Raw genomic sequence first — 16,492 nt, 5'->3', positions numbered from 1 at the left:
ACAGCGTTTGGAAGTAGATTGGTCAGCAGATGTGACTCCAGCTCTCTCCTGGCTTTTGGAAATGGCCTTAGTCCAGAAATAGGGGACTTAATATACAAGCAAAAGCTAGAGCAGGGAAGAGCCCATTGCCAGACCTCCGGCTCCTTGCTGAATGCTTTAAAAGAAACAACAAGGCTCGGAATAGATACATGAATTCACAAAAGTCAGATGGTGGGTATCTCTAAATAATCCTCAAACCCCGGGCACTTGTTGTGATGAGCACTGGGTGTTATGGGTAAGTGATGAATCACTACATTCTACATCTGAAACCAATTTTGACCATCTATGTTAACCAACTAGAATTTAAATAAAAACTGGAAATAAAAAAAACAACACCCTCAAACATTCCCAATGCTAATAACAGCCGTCCTCAGACCTTTAACCTAAGAACATTCCTTCCTTCTTGTGACACAACAGCACTAACTTGATAAGGAGGGGTTCGCACTGCCAATAAAAACACCAAGTTCCTTGTTCTCCTGAAGGTCTCTTCCTGGAAATCCCTGGAAATGCCCCTGTTCACAGTGAGACGATAGCTAATTTCCCCATTGATATACTATTACTCCAGTATCTGAGTCAAATCTAAATTGGTCAAGGAGACACAAAAACATTTTTCGACGCAGGCGGGATTTGGGAGTGAAAACAAGTAAGGTTCAGAGTGCTTTATCTAAGTCTCTATCCAAACTCTGCAGCATTCTGTTAAACTGGAAGCTAAAAAAGAACTAAAACTAAAGAACTTGGTGAAGGCCTCCCAGAGAAAATGCTTATCACTCATGGCTTGTACCAGTCCACATAACACTCCTACCGTCCCTCGTCGAAAAGTCCGAAAGCCAAGATACAGATGCATTCAGGACTTCAGGGCCACGAATGGGATAGACATCCCTTGCTTCGCTATTGTACCAAACCCAAATCTAATTTCACATGGGTGCCTCCTGCAGCTACGTATTTAACAGCCGATTTGCTTTCCTTAGTGTCCCTTTAGATCGAAGCGGTCAAAACTCATTTACGTTCCCCTGGGGAATTAGCAGTGTGCCTGGACAATTTACTCTTTCCACCTCTCAATCATCTTCAACCAGGGCCCCAAGAACCTTCCATTTCCCTATATCCTACGCTTACCCAATATATAATGAGCTTTTGCTTATTCTAGAGACTAGGTGAGATCCAAGACTGATTCCATCTTCCTCCTCAGAAAGGACATGGGTTTCCAAAGAGAAGTCACAATCTGGTCAAAGTGAGACTCATTTCCTGGGACGTGCTTTATCTTACGGAGGCAAATCCTTACTTCAGACATACTGCAGGACCTTCAAAACTTTCCCAGGCCAACAAATAAGAGACAAGTAAGAAGATTCCTGGGTCTCACTGGCTGCTGCCGACAATGACTTCCAGCTCCTGTGAAATTGCCAGGGCACCAAATGACTTAACCAACTCCTCGATAGCCGAACCTCTCCCCTCGGAGTCTAAACATGAAAGGGCCTTTCATGAGTTAAGATTAGCCCTCCAACAATCCTCCACATTGGCCTTCGCAATCATCATAAGCCTGTCTACATATTTGTACATGAGACGTAACTTCACGGGGATCACGAGACGCCAAGAACTTACTACCCTCTCTCGCGCGCGCGCGATCCAGTGGCTGCGCCATTTTACATTCTTGTCTGCAGTGTATGAGGGCTCCAATTTCTCTACATCTCTGCCAACACTTGCTATTGTCTGTTTTTTTGGTTTTTGTTTTTAATTACAGACACCCTCGCAGGTGTGAATTAGCAGCTCACTGCGGTTTTGATTTGCATTTTCTTAATAGCAACTCTGCCCAGCATTATCCCACATGCTTTTCCATTTGTGTATCTTCTTTGGAGAAATGTCTACTCAAGGCCTTTGCCCGTTTTTAAGTTGGTTTGTTTGTCTTTCTGTTGTTGACGTGAAGGAGCTCTTTATATATTCTAAATATTAAGCCTTGTCAGATGGATAGTTTGCAAATATTTTCTCCCATTCTGCGGGTTGTCTTTTAATTCTCTTGATGGTGTTGCTTGATGCACAAAAGTTTTCAGTTTTAACGAAGCCCAATTTATTTTGTCTTTGTCACCTATGCTTTTTGGTGTCGTGCCGGAGAACGCATCGCCAGATCCAAGGTCATGAAGGTTTCCCCTCTGTTTTCTTCTAAGAGTTTTCTAGTTTTAGCTCTTCCATTTAAGTCTTTGACCCATTTATTGCTGTCCTTGATCCACTGCAAGCTAATTCTTGCATACAGCACAAGGGAGCACACGTGGATGTTGCATGTGGATGTCCCATTTTCCCAGCACCACTCACTGAGGAGACCGTGCTTTCCTTCTTGAATGGTCTTGGCACCCTTGTGGAAAAGTCAATTGACCGTGGACATGAGGGTTTATTTCTGCCTTCTCCATTCTCTTTCATTGGTCCATATGTCTGTCTCTACAACAGTCCCACCATATTTTGTTTTGTGGAGCTTTGTAGTAGATTTTACAATTGGGAAGCCTAAGTCTTCCAGGTTGTTCTGCCAACCTGGTTTTAGGGTCTTCTTTAAATGTGCTGGCTTCCTCTGCTGGATGATCTTTGTTACACGTTGAAGATACACAACATTTCTCCTATGAAATCCTGTTACTTCCTCCCGTACATATCCCTACTCATCACTATAATACCTAGAGCCTTGGTATTCTTCTTCTATTACCTGAAGAAGGGGAAATTCATAACGATCTGACCTCTGTTCATGAATGATGTGTCAGAAACTTTAGAAAAACGCAGACTCGGCGTGCCTGGGTAGCTCAGTCACTTAAGTGTCTGGCTCTGCATTTTGGTTCAGGTCATGATCTCAAGGTTTGTGAGTTTGAGCCCCACATCAGGCTCTGCGCTGACAGTGCAGAGCCTGCTTGGGATTCTCTCTATCCCTTTCTCTCTCTGCCCCTCCCCCATTCTCTCTCTCTCTCAAAGATAAATAAACTTAAAAAAAATCTTTTGAAATAAAAAGAAAAACACAGACTTAATCCTACTGGTTGGTGGACAATATCTTCAGACTGAGGCAGGAAAATAATCTTGTAACAAACTCACTTTGCCTCTAGAACATGCTCTCTTGGCAGAGGCGAAATCCGCCCAGATGGCAAAATTAGCTGTGCTCACCAGGGCTTTCCAGGTAGCTCCAGATAAGAAAGTTAAATATACACACGGAGAGTAAATATGCATTTTGGGGAGTTCATAATTTTGGAATGCTTTGGAAACAAAGAGTCCTCCTACCCTCAACAGAAACCCCATTTAGGAATGGGAACCCAGTAGAAGAAGAGCAGAACGAGGCATGGGGACCCTGAACCAGGGTGGAGATCGCCCTCTCGTCCAAGTATTGGTGATCCACCCCGTGTCCCTCTTCAGGTGTAAACATCTGACCCAGTGTAAAGCTGATGGTCATTTGCCTGTTGGCTTGTTTTCTGGTTAAGCAGAAAATTTCTCTTAAAATAGGGATTGCAAGGAGGGTGAGGAGGAAGCTGAAGACAAAACTTTTTGTCTCCTGTGTGCATTTGATTGACTCCGCTACTAACTCCCTCTGGCTAGAAGGGCAACCTTGTAATTCGAGAAAGGGTTTTAGGCTCTGAGTACCTAAAAGGACAAGCCAACGTCTGGGAAGGAGCTAGTCTGCATAGAATTTCCCATGCTGCTTTAAAAGGCAAGGAAGACCAAAATACAACTGGAAGAATAATTCTAAGAAGGGCAGACTCGCTGAAGAATCCTGTTTTAAAAAAAATAGCGGATTTGGGAAATAGGAGAATGCTTTATTCTTCTTAGAGTCACAAAATGACAATTTAAATTTCAGATGTCCCCTTCCCCCACTTCCTTATGCATCCTGAAATTATCTCAGTATAAATCTTGATCTGGGCCACTTTGCTCTCTCACCCACTGGAAATCTACTTGGTCAGAGTGTGGCGTAGAAACTAGGAAGCCCTCCTCTTTCTCTTAAAATCTTCTACCCCAGGGGCACCTGGGTGCCTCAGTCGGTTAAGCATCCGACTTTGGCTCAGATCATGATCTCGCGATTTGTGAGTTCGAGCCCCGCATCGGGCTCTGTGCTGACCGCTCAGAGCCTGGAGCCTGCTTCGGATTCTGTGTCTCCCTCTCTCTCTGCCCCTCCCCTGCTCACGCTCTGTCTTTGAATAATAAATAAATGTTAAAAAAAAAAAATCTTCTATCCAAAAGTGAAATGAAACCCAGCTTCTTCCTTTGACTCAAGGAAAGATGACTTCTTTTGAATACGTTTCCCTTTGTTTTCCCAAAAGGTGCCTCTTAACTCTTTAAGCCTAAAATGTGTATTTGCTAGCTACAGTTGAACTGTTTTCGTGGCCTCATTTCTACTTTATTGGAAAAGCTAAGTGAAGGCTGGGGAACAGTTCCTTGAGAAGTATAGGTCCCAGAGCCTAGAAGCATCTACAGTCGGAATATCTGAGCCCAGATCTGGCTTCCTGGCCATTAAGCCGTGGGTCCTTAGGCAAGCCACTTAATGACATCCATAAACTGGGGATAATATGCACTCTGTGTGCCTAATTGGTTGTTGTGATGACCAAACAAGATAATGTATGAGAAAGTGTTCTTTAAAAAGACACAGTACAAAGAATGGTTATCTGCAAGTGACAGGATTATAGGCCAACTTTCGTTTCTCCCACGTGTTTTCTTCTCTCTGTTATATAATTTATACTTTAAAGAATAACTTTTAAGGGGCGCCTGTGGGGCACAGTCAGTTGGGTGTCTGGCTTTTAATTTGGGCTCAGGTCAGGATCTCCCAGTTTGTGGGATCAAACCCTGCATCGGTCTCTAAGCCGATGGCGCGAGCCTGCTTGGGATTCTCTCTCTCTCTCTCTCTCTCTCTCTCTGCCCATCCCCCACTCGCACACGAGTGCGCGCACTCTCTCTCAAAATAAATACTTTTTTAAAAATAGCGTTTAATTTCCTTTTTTATTAAATGTCATATATGTTTTCTGTTTTCTGTTTTCTTTTTCAAGTAGGCTCCACGCCCAACGTGGGGCTCAAACTCACTACCCTGAGATCAAGAGTCATATGCTCCGCTGACCGAGACAGCCAGGCGCCCCCCCAAATGTCATTGATTTTAAAATGAAAGGATGCAGAGGTGCATGAATACAAATAAAAATTAACCTTCTTTTGATGTTGCTCTAATTTTATAGCATTTCCTAATAAAATGCACAAATTTCTAACTTGTAAATTTCAAACCAGTGGTGTCAGGGTGTTGCTGGGCGATCTGAGCACGTAGAAAACAGCTAAGCTGTATATTTAAACACTAAGAAAAACAGAAATAGGGGGCACCTGGACGGCTCGCTTGACAGAGAAGGCGACTCTAGATCTCGGGGTTGTGAGTTCGAGCCCCATGTTGGGCGTAGAGTTTACTTTAAAAATTTTTTTTAAAAATAAAGAAAAATAGAAACAGGAAAATAAGACTTTTCTTGGTCCTAAGGACAAAGCCAGTTCTTGGAAATTTGGTTAATTAAAATACAACAAATGTCTTAATGTAAAGCTAGTAGTAGAGTCCTACAGCTAAGAAGTGAGCCTCCGGTTTCTGCATCGGATGTACAGGTTCAAGAGCATCTGTCCCCTCTGGCCGGTGGGAACACAGCGTCTCCTAGCCCCGTGACGGTTCTGGCAACAGTTCAGCAGACAGCTCCTCGTGGTGGCTCTTTGGTGTCACACCCCATGCACGCACGGCTGAGTGTTCAGCTGACTTCAAGGTCGCCCCTTGTTGATTTGGGGACCACTCTGCACAGCTCTCTCCTCTCCAGTGTCCTGCCCATACCAGCTGCCTCTGTCTCTCCAAATGTCCATCCTGACTTCTCCGGCGTCTCCACCTCCCATCCTGCGTGGCTTCTGGAATGTGCCTCTGGACAGAAAACCAGGGAAATTATAAGACTCTCCCTATTTGGATTGCTCTCTCTCTCAGGGACCAGTCATCTGTCGCCTGTTGCCTAAGATCTGAAACCATCCGGTTCCTAGGGTTTGTCCAGTTTGCCAGCTGTTTAAGGCTGGAGAGCAACTCTGGAACCAGTGACCCCCATATGGCCACAGTCAGAAAGCCCTTAAATTTTGGAAGCTAGAGCCTTCATTCCCTAAAAGAGACTGTTCCCACTCTGGATTAGAAATTTGGTGACTGCGGAATGGACACATAGTGCTTTTTGTATCTCTTCTAACACCAATGGTTAAGTTACAGAGCAAAATGGAGGGATAACTGATTCAGCCGAGAATTATCGAGTGCCCACTATATGCCAGGTTTTCATTTGGCCCCGGGGCCACAGGAGGGAAGAAGATGTCAAAGTCCCTGCTTCCTGGTAAAAATCAGTAGTGACCTAGAGCGTACAATTTAAGCGATACCTCTCACCCTACCACCTGCCCTCACATCACCCTTCCTTCTTCTCGACTTGAAACTCCCCACTTTTAGGATTGAGTCTACACATCTTTTTCCACCAGCTACTGAGTCCTTTGCACTGCGCCAGATGCTGAGGATGATTCCAATCAGGAGCAAAGCACAACTTCTACCACCAAGCAGCTTAAAACTGGCGGAGGAGATGAGGTGCGGATACGAACAATTAATAAATTCAACTCCCGCGGCCACTCGTTCCCCCAAAAGCATTAGTTTAAAAGACAGACTTACACCTAGAGGTCCAGAGCCTCTACAGTTCTCCTCCAATGGGTTCCAAGAATCAGGAAAGCTCTGAGAGGTCTTTTTGTACTTCACAGTTTTGCCTGGAGTCCATCTTGGGAGGGGCAAGAGAAGAGACTGCTTTCTCCGCCTCCAGGCCCGTATATTTACCCGCCACTGGGCTTTGTTTTTTAAGGTCATTTATTTATTTTCAGAGAAAGAGAGAGCATGCGGGAGGCACAGAAAGAGAGGGGGGGAGAGAGAGAATCCCAAGCGGGCTCTATGCTGTCAGCGCGAGCCTGACGCAAGGCTCGATCTCACGACTGTGAGATCATGACCTGAGCCGAAATCAAGAGTCAGATGCTCAACCAAGTCACCTAGGCCCCCCGCCCCGGCCACTGGACTTCTGATTGGACCTTCCCCCATTACCTCAAAAAACTTGATATGTACCCAACTGACTTCTCCATTGCGTCCTCCTTACCTTCCTTCTCTTCAAGAGAATCAGCACCATTCACCCTGCTGCCCGAAACAGAAATCTGGGCTCACCCTGGACCTCTTCTCTCTCTTCTCTCATACCTGATCCCTCACTGATATCTGTCAGTCAGACCCCTTCTTTTCACCCTCCCAAGTGAGCTTCATGATTCAGTGGTTTTGCCTGCCTTGTGCTCAGCTATATCCCCCATAGAGCAGGTGCTCAAGAGATAGTTACCGAATGAATGAGTGAATCTTCATTCTTACTACTCTCTTGCTCTAGGCCCTCATCTTATCAAATGAACTGTTATGCTAGTCTAACTAGATTCAAGGATGGCAAGCAGAAAACGCTCAAATCCATTGACGACAACGCTGCCACAGGGATCTTCCCAAAACACATCCAATATTTGTTATTCATTATGTTCTACGAGGTTGCCGCGGATGCTGAATTAGTGAATGCTGAACTGTTCCTTGCGTTTTTTAATTCTTCAAACATTTTTTTTAATGCTCATCTATTTTTGAGAGAGAGACAGACAGACAGAGTGCAAGCAGGGGAGGACAGAGAGAGAGGGAGACACGGAATCGGAAGTAGGTTCCAGGCTCGAAGCTGTCCACACAGAGCCAACTCATGAACCATGAGATCATGACCTGAGGCAAAGTCAGGTGCTTAACCGACTGAGCCACCTCGGTGCCCCTGAACCATTCTTTCTAAGGGGAGATACAGGATCGGGTTCCTGAGAGTCTTTCGGTCACAACATTTTCCTCAACCTGTTAATGCATAGCCTTGCTTTATGGGTGTTTCTGTTCAAAGATGCTTTATTTGCTGTATATATATCACTGATTCATTAACATTGAACTCACCAGCACTGCTACTCGTGCCCAAATGGACCTCATCTAACGCAAGTATTTTCTCCATACAGCACATCACAGCCTCCTTGCATTAGGAACATTAGACAACATTTCAGCACGGAGCTTGGGGGCTGTGTTAAACAATGAAATCACCAACAGAAACCAAAAGAAATGCAAACTACATGGCACTAAATAGACCACAAAAGGGACACTGGTTTACAGTGTTTACAGTGTGACCTAAAACAGGAAGACAGAGCATCCTGTTTGACCTCAGCTGAGAGCCTGTGCACTGAGAGACTCAAAATTTTCAGCTCTCTGTACATGCCCACAAATGACTATGGAAGTGCCACAGTGTTGATTTTGAGGTCACAAATAAATTTTAGCAAGTAGGCAAATTCGCACATCCGGAATCCCCAAATACAGAACCCTTGAATAGTGAGGATGAACCCTAACACTCAATCACGTCACCTCCCTCCCCCCACCAAGCCTTCAATGACTTACCATTGCCCCCAGGGAACTTGGTTTCCTCTTCAATCGCAGGACCCGGAATTTCTATTTAACTTCTGAGTTTATATGCCAGTCTCTGGTGATTCTTGGGCGAAGAAACCATTTGCTTATATTCTTACCACCTAACACAGTGGCTGGCACATGGTAGGTGTTTAATAAATAGCACATTTGAAAAAAAAAAAAGTGAACAAACCCACAAAGTGAAAAAACAAATGAACAATGGTGGATCATGGCATCTGGGATAGATGACAGGTGGGCCATGATTTTAAAAGTTATTTTCAATTTACTCTTAATAAATTGGCCTGCAGTGAGTGCATAAATCTATTTAACTGGTGATTAAGCTCTGGTACTACCCACCAGAAGGATAAGAAAAGGACCATACCACTCGTTGCCATTCGGTTTGGTTAACTTGTAGAGTTGAATAAAGCCCAGTTGGCTTGCACTCTGCTGCGTCGGATACTGATGACTTTGTCTAAATTCTGTCTGATGCTCCCATTCTATTTACATTCCGATTCCCCTTTGCTCTTTGTGCGGATTCCCGGCCAGTGTGTACTGAGAGCTTTTGGTCCTTCCTCCACTCTCTTGTGCAGTGAGTTTTAACCCCGTTATCTGATATTCATTTAAAGACCGAGCAATGCCACGTGGGGAAACCCCATGGTTTTTGGTTTCAGTTAAGCTGTTATCTGCAAATAAGTGTTCCCACCAAAGGATTCTTGGAAATGCTGGCCACTATCAAGGGAGCTTTTGAATGGCTTGTTTCAACTTGAATCATGTCAGCTGAATGGCGTTTATTGTGTGTGACAGTCCCACTGACTGCGATAAGTCATTCTCTCAACTCTCATTTATTCAGGATAAAAAAAGAAAGGGTGCATACATAGCCTCTGAGGCTAATTCTCAACTCCACACAGAAAGTCACCAAGCACTACAGGTCCCAGCTTTGGTTGTTTTGGTTATTATTATTATTTTTTTTAATAATGTCCCTTATACCTCCTCTCCACTCTATACTCACAGCCAGGCCCTTGGTCTAGGGGCCAGCTTTAACCTCTGCATGGACCAAAACATTATCTTCTTAATTGTTCTTTCCTTCTTTCAGTGGGTCAGCTCCTCCCCTCTCTCCCACTAATCCATCCCGTACCTCTGCCTTGTCAGGGCTCAAAGTCAGATTTCCTTCTCTCCCTTTCTCCACCACCGTGGTGTGTGCGGTTGACTCTGTTCCCTGGGGCTTCTCACAAGACTTTTCAGGATCATGAGATTCCTGGCCAAGAAACAAAAGCAGAATTGTCCCAAAAAACTGGTAATAGAATCAGGTCCAACTATAAGAAGAGACAGTGGAGAAGAACCAAGCTGGGTCTATAAGGAATCCCACATGAGATGCACCTGTATTTGTTTTTTTCTTGTTTAAGTTTATTTATTTTGAGAGAGAGAGAGAGAGAGAGAGAGAGAGAAAGGGGCAGAAGAGAGAGAATCCCAAGCTGCCAGCACAGAGCCCAATGTGGGGTTTGAGCCCACGAACTGTGAGGTCATGACCTGAGCCGAAGTTGGACACTTAACTAACTGAGCCATCCAGGCGTCCCGAGATGCATTTGTGCCATGTCAAGGTCACTAGTGTCTTACCATATGAAGCAGAAAGCATCACCATCTCTGGTCAATTGGCCATGTTTTCTTAGGAAGATTTTTCTCTTTGTTTCTACGCTTCTCCCTAGTAGTCGTTTGGTTCAGTGATGAATATGTGAGATCTTCTGGGGGAAAAACACGCCACAGATTTCATCATTCCTGCATGAATATCCATGCTTCCTCTCTGCTGAAAAACAAGTCCAAGGACCCTATCCCTTACTTCACGGTTAATGATCCCACCTGGTCTCTGCAGGGTCCCCGGCTTTATTACCTGCTCTGTTCAGATCATCATCTTCACTATTGCTCACAGGCCCACTGCCCATCTCCACGTTGTGCCTCATGGTGGACCCTGTCCTGGAAAACCAGCCTCTGTTCCTCCTTAAAGGTCCAGAAAAGTTCAACTCCCTCCCCTCGGCCCTTTTCTAGTGAGGGTCCCTCCTTTGGGAACTCCTGGAGCCTGTAGCACTCTGGCTTGGTACTTATATTCATAATATAATGCTTGTTATTGTTTTTAACCTTTTCATGTATGTATGTATGAATTGTAAGCCCTTGGGAGCCCAGCACCAGTTTTAGGCCAGTGTTGGCCAACAGAAAAATAATGTGAGCCACAAATGCCAGCCTCATCTGTAATTACAAATTTTCTAGTAGCCACATATTAAAATAAACAGGTGAGATTAATTTTTAATGATATATTTTCTTTAACCAAATATACCTCAACTATTACCTCTTTAACATGCAATCAACGTGACCAACTGTCACTGAGATGTCTTAAGTTCTTCATTTCATACTGTCTTTGGAGTCCGGTGTGCATTTTATACCTACGGCACACCTCACTTTGGACTAGCCACATTTCAGGTGATCAGTAGCCCTTTGGGGCGAGTGGCTTTCATGTTGGACTTTGATATTGGCTTTAAGTCCTCATAGGGCCTGCTACCGCGCACAGTTGAGTGACAGTGAAATGTACACAAACACTGTGAGTCAACACACTGCTGTCGCACTGGAGGAGGAGGAGGGTCTCTAGAGGCACAAGTTTCCGTCCTTGACCCTGTTCTGTTCATCGCTTTCATTGACGGCGTGGATACTACAGCGGTTAAGAACAGCCACTGCGTAATGGGCACATAGCCAACAATACTGTACTGTGCCCTTAAACACTTGTTACAAGGATGGACTTCAGAGGAGAGCTGAGAAATGCATAGAATTGTTAAATCGTTATATCGTACGCGTGAAGCTAACAGAACCCTGTAGGTTAATGACGCTTTAAGAAAAAAAAAAAGAGGGTGGATTCACGTTATGTATTTTTCATCACAATTAAAAAAAAAAAAGAATACTTGGTCTGAGTCAGAGAGAGCTTAATTGCAAATCTTGGCCCCACCAAGATATACACGGGTGAATATGAGCAAGTTAATTTTCTTCTCTTAACTTTGGTTTCGTCATCCATAAATGGGGATAATTACACCAACCTCAAAGGACCTTTGTGGAGAGTAAATTAGACCCCGCCTGTAAAATGCTTACCCCAGTACACAGAATATATTAAGCCCTTCAAAATGTTAGGTTTTACTGCCATTATTATTACCATAAATGGTATTTTTATTAATTTGGCAGATGAGGTAACTCGGGGAAAGCTAGGTCTTTAAGTTAGATTGAAAAATCAAGATCCAAGGGGTGCCTGGGTGGCTCAGTCGGGTAAGTGTTGGACTTTGGCTCAGGTCACGATTTTGCAGTTCCTGAGTCCGAGCCCTACATCGGGCTCTCTGCCGTCAGCACGGAGCCTGCTCTGTCTCCCTTTTTCTCCGTCCTTCCGCCACTCAATGCCCCCCCCCCCACCTCCTCAAAAATAAAGACACATTAAAAAAAAAATCAAGATTCAAAAGGCTTTTCCCAGATAGGATTCCATAGGCTGAATAAAATAAAATGAAATCTAATATAGATTAGTTGAAGTGTTGCATTTGGGTTAAAAAGTCCAGCTACACAGGGGCGGCCTGGCTGGCTCAGTCGGTGGAGAGTGCAACTCTTCATCTCAGGGTTGTGAGTTTGAGCCCCATGTTGGGTGTAGAGATTACTTAAATAAATTTTAAAAAAATAAATAATTTTAAAAAAAATTTTTAAAAATCCAGCTACACAAAAATAAGCTTTCAGATTCACCGTAGCCCATACAAAAAGAGTCATGTGATTATTCATTGACAAAATATAGTTAAGAATAAAATTATGATTATACTTTTTATTTTATTAAATATTTCATGTACGATGCAAACAGTACAAAAGAATGTAAAGCGAAAGGTTAAAAATCCCCCTCTCAGAATCCCCCTTTTCCCACTCCTGCTTTGGTACATGTCCTTCCAGAAACGTCCTCTGCCTAAATAAACATATACTCGTTTATCTTTTCTTAATGCTAACACTTACGGGGACAGACTCTCTTTGCAACTTATTTGAAAAGGAGTTAAAATGTAAGTTGAGATGCATGATGAGGTCACTATTTTTCAGAAATGTGATGTGTCAACTCCGACTTTGATTTTAAGCTTCAAACAAAGGAGGCTAACAGTAAAATGAAGGAAACACTCCAGAGCTATTTAGAAGTCGCCCAACACATCTGGAAGCTTTCACTCACAGAGGGACACTACCTTTTAAGAAAAACACAGACAAAGTGCTCCGTGTCTGGCAGAGAGTGATTAAGGGGGCAAAGTAATTCAAAACCATATCTTCACAGGCGGCCAGCTGTAGGGCCTAAGGATGTTATCCCCAAGGAAAGGGTATCTCAGAGGAGTGTGTTCGCCATTCAATGGGAGTGAAAATAGCCATCCAGACAACCTCAGCGAGCAGGGTGTAACCAGGGTTTGAACTCTTGGGAAGGCATATTTTGACTAAGTAGGGGCTTTGGTGGAGATAAGTGAGCAGGAAAGGGGCTTTTTAAAATTAGAAGCCGCCAGGGAGGAATATTATTTCTAAAAATCAGAAGGGTCTGAAGTGTGGATGCGTGACCAAGTGTAGTCCCCCCACTCATCTCAGATTTTAAGGAGAGGCTCGTACTCCATTCGCGAAAATAACTGCCATGTTCTTCAATGCATTTCATTCATTATGTCAGAGGAATTTATTTGTGTCTTTGAGCCTGGCTCCTTGCCAGGTGCAAAATAGATTAAAATAGAAGAAAGGAAGGAGAGAGGGCGAGAGGGAGGGAGAGAAGGAGGGAGAGGAAGGGAGGGAGAGAGGAGGGGGAGGGAGAGGGAGGAAGGGAGGGAGGGAGGGAGAGAGGGAGGGAGGGAGGGAGGAATGAGTGATATTAACTCCAGCATCCCACCAGCTTGCCCGTTCTAATTTCACAGTCTCCTTTTGCCTTGATTTTTCACGTCTACCACTGTATTCCTCTACCCCACTTTTCCGTTCTCCTCTTCCACTAGGTTCAGTTACTGCTGAAAACTCTTACGATCCTTCTTCTCCTCTCCCAAGGGGCATTTTATCATCTGGGGAAGCCTCCTGGGCTAGGCTCTTTGCCTTGCACTCCAGAAAAGCCAACTTGGGGCAGGTCCTTCCCAAATGCTGTAATTCACTTGCTGCACTTTCTAGGTTTCTGCACCCTCCTCGGCCTTCCTCTGTAACTTCAAAGGGCTAGTATTGAATGAAAGGGTTTCTAAGTCCTGGTTGGGCTTGCTCTCCCTGTGATGTACCTCTTCTAGGTATTGTGACCATCACTCGTTAGTGCAGACCCTCCAGGCCCTTCCACAACCAAATAGCTCCCTGGATTCTGCCTCAGGCACCTCCCCAGTAAGAAGACGGTGGCCCCGCGGGGAGGTCCCACTGCTTATTAGCTAAGCAAATACCTTTGATGAACCCCTTTCTCCCTCATTCCTTAGAGGGAACTCTGGGAAGTACCTCCCAGGGATTTCTTGGCTCACACGAGAAAGTGCTTTACAACGAACCAAGCTCTGGTTATTTTTATTTCTTTTTCCTATCCCTTGCTTTCTGCCACCTAGTTGGGACCTTCCTTGCCTCTCGATTCAAAGATGTGTTAACCTCTCAACTACTCTCCCTGCCTCTAAGCTCTGTATCTACCTCCAATCTATTGGATGTGAAAGTGCCTGAATGATCTTTATTTTAAGAACCTTTAAAAAAAAATTAGAGAAAGAGAGAGCAGGGGAGAGGGGCGGAGGGAGAGGGAGAAAGAACCTCAAGCAGGCTCCACCCCCAGCACAGACCCTGATGCAGGGCTTGATCCCAGGACGCTGGCTGGGAGCACGCCTGAGCGGAAATCAAGAGTGGGACGCTCAACTGACTGAGCCATCCAGGCGCCCCCTGACTGATCCCTCCAAAGCTCAGATTTTAGTCCTTTGAAGTGCTCAATATAATTAAAACAAAAACTTAAAATAAAAAAACATAAATGACTAAAGCGCTCAATAGCTTCCCATTACCTAGGAGACAGAATCCAAACGTCACAGCATGCACTTTGAAACCCTCCAGCCTGGTACGAAAACCAGTGTTCCGGCCTCTCTACCTTTTGATCCCCAAAGCACCCCCCCTTCCAACTGACCAGCACGCTCCCTGCCCCTCGCCAATCTCACCTCCCTTGTTCAAAGTCAAGCCCAATTTAAGTGAACACACATCAAGTAAGTTTTTTAAACTAGTTATATTCCAGGAGCTTTGCGAATGAAAAAGTGTTAAAATTAAGAACAAATAATGGAGTCATTTTTTCACCGATCCTCATCCAAATTTCAGGAAAATCATTTCCCCAAAGCAGCAATTCTGTCTGATAAATCTTTCTGTGTCGAAAGAGAAACTGAAACAAAAAAAGTGAAATTATGGGAAACCTATGATAGTTTACTAGATATTGTGTGCTTTTAATAGCTCAACACTGGTAATACTTGATAATCAAGAGTAAATTAACAGGCTAACATTTAAAAATGCATACTTTATGGGGCACCTGGGCGGCTCAGTCGGTTGAATGACTGACTTAGGCTCGGGTCACGATCTCTCGGTTTGTGAGTTCGAGCCCCGCGTCGGGCTCTGTGCTGACAGCTCGGAGCCTGGAGCCTGCTTCGGATTCTGTGTCTCCCTTTCTCTCTGCCCCTCCCCTACTCATGCTCTGTCTCTCTCTGTCTCAGAAATAAACATAAAAAAAACTAGAAAAAATAAAAATGTATACTTTAGAAAGTATATAAGCAATTAGGTGAGCTTGTAGGGAAGCTGACCAAGATACATACATCAGGAGATGCAAATGCCCGTCCAAATTGTCTGTTTCCTTTTTTTTTTTTTACAGTGATGATATATTTATAGTAATGATTTTTTTTCAAAGAATTTTTATATCACTAAGTGCCTAGCATTGTGCTGGGTGCTATAGCAGCTACAAGAAAAGCCTGGAGGCGCACCTGGCTGGCTGCGTCAGTAAAGCATGCAATCCTTAATTTTGGGGTTGTGTGTTCACACCCCACATTGGGCATAGAGCTTACTTAAAAAAAAAAAACGAAAAACCAAATACCCTTAAAAATAGAACTACCCCATCATCCAGCAATTGTACCAGTATTTACCCAAAGAATACAAAAACACTAATTCAAAGGGATGTGTGCACCACTTTGTTTCGAGCAGCATTATCTACAATTGCCAAATTATGGAAACAGCCCAAATGCTCATGGACTGATGAGTGGATAAAGAAGATGTGATATGCGCGCGCGCACACACACACACACACACACACACACACAGTGGAATGTTACTCAGCCATAAAAAAGAATGGAATCTTACCATTTGGAACAATCTGGATGGAGCCAGAGAGTATTATACAGAGCAAACCAAGTCAGTCAGAGAAAGACAAATACCATATGATTTCACTCATACGTGGAATTTAAGAAACAAATGATTATAGGAAAAACAAGAGAGGCAAACCAAGAAACAGACTCTTCATTACAGAGAATATACTGAAAGTTGAAGGGGGAGAGAGGTGGGGGATGGGTTAAATAGGTGGCAGGGATTAGGGAGCGCACTTGTGACAAACGCCACGTGATGTACAGAAGGGTTGTTGAATCACTATATTGTACACCTGAAACTAACGTTACACTGTATGCTCACTAAGTGGGATTTAAACAAAAGCTTCAAAGAAACACAACCAAATACCTTTGCCTCCCTCAATAAACTTCCAAAAAAAAAAAAAAAAAAAGCCATGCCCTTATTCCAGACTACATGAACTTCAGGGTTCGTAAAAGGAGATCTCAACATGGAGCGAGTCTAGCTCAGAGTCTCTTCTCTCTCTCTCTCTCTTTTTTTCCCATAAATTTCCTTTAATGTTCATTTATTTTTGAGAGAGAGAGAGACAGAGACAGAGAGTGAGTGGGGGAGAGAGAGGGAGACATAGAATCGGAAACAGGCTCCAGGCTCTGAGCTGGCAGCACAGAGCCC

This window comes from Acinonyx jubatus, chromosome D2 (genome assembly GCF_027475565.1).
Source record: "Acinonyx jubatus isolate Ajub_Pintada_27869175 chromosome D2, VMU_Ajub_asm_v1.0, whole genome shotgun sequence".
NCBI classification, from domain to species: domain Eukaryota; kingdom Metazoa; phylum Chordata; class Mammalia; order Carnivora; family Felidae; genus Acinonyx; species Acinonyx jubatus.
The sequence above is the reverse complement of the archived record's forward strand: the minus strand, read 5'-3'. Positions refer to the sequence as shown.